Source organism: Leptinotarsa decemlineata, unplaced genomic scaffold, assembly GCF_025532065.1.
Source record: "Leptinotarsa decemlineata unplaced genomic scaffold, Ldec_3_MD MMD2_tig00001393_RagTag_RagTag, whole genome shotgun sequence".
Classification (NCBI taxonomy): domain Eukaryota; kingdom Metazoa; phylum Arthropoda; class Insecta; order Coleoptera; family Chrysomelidae; genus Leptinotarsa; species Leptinotarsa decemlineata.
The window spans coordinates 4351832-4357738 of record NW_027412562.1 but is presented as its reverse complement, the minus strand read 5'-3'; the positions used below and the strand labels follow the sequence as shown (position 1 = coordinate 4357738).

General features: G+C 32.6%; 1 non-coding gene across 1 annotated transcript; it reads right to left on the bottom strand.

Annotated features, from left to right (window-relative positions):
- Window positions 1–3182: 3182 nt before the first annotated feature.
- On the bottom strand, window positions 3183–3264 carry TRNAS-UGA (transfer RNA serine (anticodon UGA)). The gene has a single exon. It is a non-coding gene; the product is annotated as a tRNA-Ser (tRNA).
- Between the last annotated feature and the right edge of the window lie 2643 nt (window positions 3265–5907).

The following is a 5907-nucleotide window of genomic DNA, read 5'->3' as shown; positions in this document are numbered from 1 at the left end:
AGATGAACAATATCTTCATCCAAATACCCCAGTCAGGTAGGGGTCCACGTGAAGGGCGGCACTAATGTCTGAGGACATTCATACCGTCATCCCATATCATCAGTTTTGACCCGTTTGTCTTCCTGACGAACCTCAGTCCAAAGGGTAAGGGAACCAGGCTCCAACCTGTTTGAACCCAAGATGGCTGTTGACAGAGCTAGAACGTTAGTTAAGGAAGCTATGGATTATGTTGTAGACGACTCCTCCCGATATAGAAGGCCCCGACACTCTGACGAATGAGGCCCCTATGTCGTCCGTCAAAAGATGAACAATTTTTTTCATCCATCCCACCCAGCTAGGTGGGGTACACCGTGAAGGGCGGCACTGATGTTCTGAGAACATTCATATCGCCATCTTACCATCAGTCATGACCCATTTGTCTCTCTAACAAACATCAGTTGAAAGGGTAAGGGAGTCAGGCTGCAACCTGAACGAAATGAAGACGCTTGGTCGGTATAGAGCTAGAACGTTAGTTACCTAGTTAGTTAGGTTAGGTTTTTATCGCTTGAAATTGATACACTTTTATCAAAATATGCTGGACTGATTTGGATTTCTTTTTTAGTTTTTTGTTATTCTGTTCAGATTTTCCTATTGATTTCTTGATTCCTCACTAGTTTGTGTCTGACCACAAATACAAAAAACAACCAACATTTTGATCATTTCAACAATCATTCAACTAGTGTAAAAAGAGGGATTAATTAATATACTGTGATATCCCAAATATTTTGTTCATGAAACAATTCAAAATTAAAATGAAACATCCACCACGAAACCAACAAGTAACAAACATTACCACAACAAACACAAAAAAAGTTAAATTTTTTCAAATGTGATACTTCCCTGGCCATTTTCCCAAGTATCGCCATCTTTCAACAATTTAACATACCAAAGGTTGATCGGGTTTTTTACAGAAAACTGTAATCGGTACTTTGGCGAATGATACATAATTTCTGATAGATGGCGGAAAAGGTCATTTACTGTTTATAAAATATGTACAAATCCCTGACAGTCCTGCCTGAATAGCTTGTTGAACATAGCACAAACTATTAAGAAGAAGAATATATTTATTGAAATAGCTGATCCTAATACACAATATTATATAAAACATACTACTAACATAGAAATTAAAAATATTACCAAGTTTTATTCTATCTACCATTGTGGATGGATTTCAATAGCTGTTTTTTAAAAATACTTAATGATGGACTAGATTTAATCTCAATTGGTAATTTATTGTACGTATCAAACCCTTTGAAAAATAAAGAATTCATGGCACTTCTCCTATTTGTTCTGCATAAATGCAAATTAGTATGATTTCTTGTGGCATATTTGTGCACTTCTTAATTCAAACTAACAAATTCAGAAAAATATGATGGTGATAACTTATTCAGAATTTTATATATAAATTTCATAGTTAAGTAATACAACCGTGAAGAAACTGGTAGCCACCTCAAAGTTTGTAACATAATTCCGATTTCAGTGAATCTATTCAGTTTTAGAACAATTCGCATACCACGATTTTGCAGTTTTTGTAATTGAGATGTTTGATTTAGATTAAACAAGAAAATAATAGAAGCACAGTAATCAAAATGTGGTTGGATAATCACATTGTACACAGTAATTTCAGACTGAGTGGATAAATTGCCAGAAATTCTTGCAAAGAAATATAGTTTTTTAGATATTTTTTTACACATATAATCGAGATGACTGCCAAAAAATAATAAATTATCTAACTGAAATTCAAGATATTTGATACATGATACAATTTCAATGTTTTCATTATCAATTTGTAAATTTATTTCATTTAAATCAAGTTTGTTCCATTTATATTTTGTTGTAATAATCATTCCTTTAGTATTCATTTTATTCAGTTTTTATTTATTTGCCATGAGGTACTCATTTACATCCTTTAATGCGGCATTCATTTTATCAATAGCTTTATCTAAGCTTGTATCATACCATGCCAATAGTGTATCATCTGCAAAGAAATTTATAAAATCAACATTTATAAACAAGTGTATGTCATTTAAGTATCAGATAAAAAGCAGAGGTTCGTTTGTTATTTTTGAGACAAATAGATATCAATTAATGGTCACTTATTTTAGGAGTAGGATGAACAAAACAGTTTGCACAATTATCATTAGTTAGTACATAATCAATTAGAGTTTCACTGTTATTAGTAATTCTGGTAGGATCCAGTACTAGTTGATCAATCCCAACCCAAAAATTTTACAATTCACAAAAAATAAAAAGTACAGAGTTTGCAGGTCGGCAAAAATTCTTGCAGGTCGGATCTCCCAGACATGACTCGACAAGGTTAATCATTTTCGACAGAAAAATTTTCCAACCCCCACCCAAAAATTTCCCAGTTCTCAAAAAATTGAAAATACATTTTGTAGGTCGGCAGATATTCTTGCAGGGCGGGCCTCCCAGACATGAATCTTGATCAGGTTGATTATTTTCGAAAAGAAAATTTTGGGTATGAAAAAATTTCACAATTCAGTAATAGGCTAATAATAATAATAATAACAATAATGATATGCTTTATTGTCCAAAGAGAAATTCTTATTGACAAAGCTTTGGTAAACATTGCTGTTATGAAAAAAAAAACAGTACATGAAATCAGAGTATATGCTAGTAGATTAATAAAAATATCTAAGAGTCCTACCATAAAAATATTAAAATTTTGAATATCACATTTTCTGAAAAATATCAAAATAACATACCTACGCGCATATGTAAACATATTCATATATACATGTATATTTTAACGAAATATTAGTTTTTTGAAAAAAATTCAATTTCTTCATGCTTCTACAAAAAAATGTTGGAAATTCCCAGAGGAAGCAAGAAAGAAATCAACTTCGAAATCCACTCTTCACAAAGAAGCGTAGATTACGCATAGAAGTTATTTCCAGACACAATTGAAATCAAAAAATGTTGTCCTGGCATATAAATATACTGAAAAGTTTTCAGTGTGTATCTCAAGTACGTTTGCTGTAGCTAGTTATACCATGTTTCAAATTATAGAGAATGATCAAAAATTAAATCTTTACCCTGAATTCCATTTCAAACCCCGTTGTTCGAGCTGAATATACTTCCATCAAATAAAAAATATAATGACTCGTCTTCAACAAAAAAATCGCTGCGGACAGGATTCGAACCTGTGCGGGCAGAGCCCAATGGATTTCAAGTCCATCTCCTTAACCACTCGGACACCGCAGCTGTGTTAAGTAAGCTGCGTAAACTTTAATAAAACCAAAGATAAATAAACTTGGGAAAAGAGGTGAATTTATGCATACTGGATTAACGATTATCAATAGTAAATTGGGATTCAATTCTTCATCTCTTCAGTTCATTAGATATCCATTTATTGAGATGACATTTATTATGATGTTTAAATTTTGTATTTATTAGCACCTAAACTCAGCATTATTACTAATTCAGTATTGTTGGCCATAAGATTCAAATTGTTATAGTGTAAAGCACTAAAATTTTGTCAGTATGAACACACCTGAGGAAGTTATTGTATAGCGAAACACGTGTTGCAGTTTTTTAAACTCTCTAGCGAAAATCTCACATTTGAGTGTTATTTGAATACGTTATTGATTTTCATCAAGTATCGACCAATTCTACCACATTTCATTAAGAATATTCATTTTCTCAATAAGAATGTATCTCTGCCCGACACAGTCATTGAACTTATTTTGATTTCTGTAAATCACCTGCACGCACAGACACCGCCCTCAGAGTTTTCTGAAAATTGTCTTGCAGTGCTCGAAAAATATCTTTAAACGGTTCGTTTTGATTTGAAATAATGGCCTACGCAGGTGTTATTTGTCGAATAAAATACTTCAATATCAATAGTTATGACTTCAACAGTGTTGTTTTGAATTGAAATTGGAGCCAGGGAGCCATTATGCAAGTGGAGTCAATTAGTAATGTTTAATTATCAAAATAGTGGGTGATTTATTGGTGTTGAAGTCTCATATGGCGCTACTGATATAACTTTCATAAACAAAAATAAATACATCACTCCGAGCATAATTTATTCAGATACCATTATATAATGGTATATTTTATTAAAACACTACAAGATTCGAAGCTATAGATTAAAGTTATTCTGACATTTTTGACTACAAAATATTGCAGTGTAAACTTTCAAAATATATGTTATAATTTTCACATTATAAATATTATTCAAGACGTGTACCTGTTGGGCTGGTACATCAAACGAGTATACAGTGTCTTTTATATACCAATAAGTAGTTTTAAAACTTAACTGGATAAATGATCAATTTTGATAAAACATATAGATTCTAAAAAAAAGAATAACAGTGTAATAAGACTTCCAGGAAAACAGGTAATTTATTAATATATCAGTGTCAGTACACTGAGTGTGTAAACATCCAAGCTTTTTCACTAACATTCATGCCTTCGGCAGAAATATTGTTAAATGGGCACGCGGTACTTATAACAGAAAAATTTTCCGTGGTATTCAAGTCTGGTGAACGTCGTGGCCACTGAACAGTTCCTATTCGCCCACTGTTCAGGAGAGATATTAACTAAAAGCTGCATACTGAACAAGAGTTGTATGCAGGAGAGCAATTGTATTAGAACCTTATATGCTCTAATACTTCAGATCACTTTGAAGGCTTCTTGCATCATCTCCGGCAGACTACTCAGGAAAAATAAAATTGAAATTATCTTAGCCTTGCAATTATTCTAGTGGTAGGAACAATCCAATCAATTGGACGTTTATCATATGGCACCATAAATAAATGTCAAACTTGTGCCAAGATCCATGATTGAGGGTTCGATAAAATCGAACATCGAACCTGGAACATCGAAGAAAGGTTGGAGATTTTACCTCTTTTCTATAGATACTTTAACAAGAGGTGTTCAAGTGACTTGGCACATTTCATTCCACTAAGAGGGGTACATATCAGAAATACGCGACGGACAGTGGCTGCTCATCGTTTTGAGGTTCAACTCAGTACACCTCGAACTCCACTATTTAAGAACTCTTTCATCTGGAGAACTCCGTTTATGTGCAATAAACTTTCTGAGAATGTTTTCCTGCAATACTTGTGATTTGTCCCTAAAAAAAACACTCTTAAATATAGCGGGTGAAATTATTCACCTGCTATATTCGATAGATGTGTCAATAAACAATTGTGAGTCAACTTGCAGAAGTGTTACATGAGGTGTGCAACAGAGCTCTCATTTGGAGCCACTGCTCTTCAGTTATTTGTGTGATATGGAAAAATGTTTGCAGTGACCGAAAAGTCAACTATTGGCAGATATGTAGATATTTAGTCCCGTTGAAGTTTTGATCGACTGAAATATAATACAACTAACATTGCCATTTATCATTGGGAATAATACGAACAATAATTGACAATTTTGCAAAAAAACGACTAGTTTTGAAGAAGTTGTGGATTGGAGTTACTATTGATAATAAATTGAACTTCGATAGTCACATTATTCTTTGGGAAAGAAAGGTTCTGGCTTTCTACTTTCTCATCTTTAAACAAAAAATGTGGGAAAGTTTCCGAAGAACTGAAGAAAGCAATTATTTTAAAATAAAATATTAACGAAGATGTGTAGATCATGCAGAGAAGTAACTTTCAGATACGAACTGAAAGAAAAAGCGCTCTCCAAACAAATACTTTTATTATATAAACATTGTATAATATAACCATGCTGTATACTTACTGATTGTTTTATTGATTATAGTGAATAAACATTATTATTATTAGTATTATTTGATTTAACCCCAGTCATATGAATTTTGTTTAAATTGAAATGGCTACATTTTCGCAGAATATGGTGGAAATATTCAAAAGAAAGGAAAAAAACAATTAA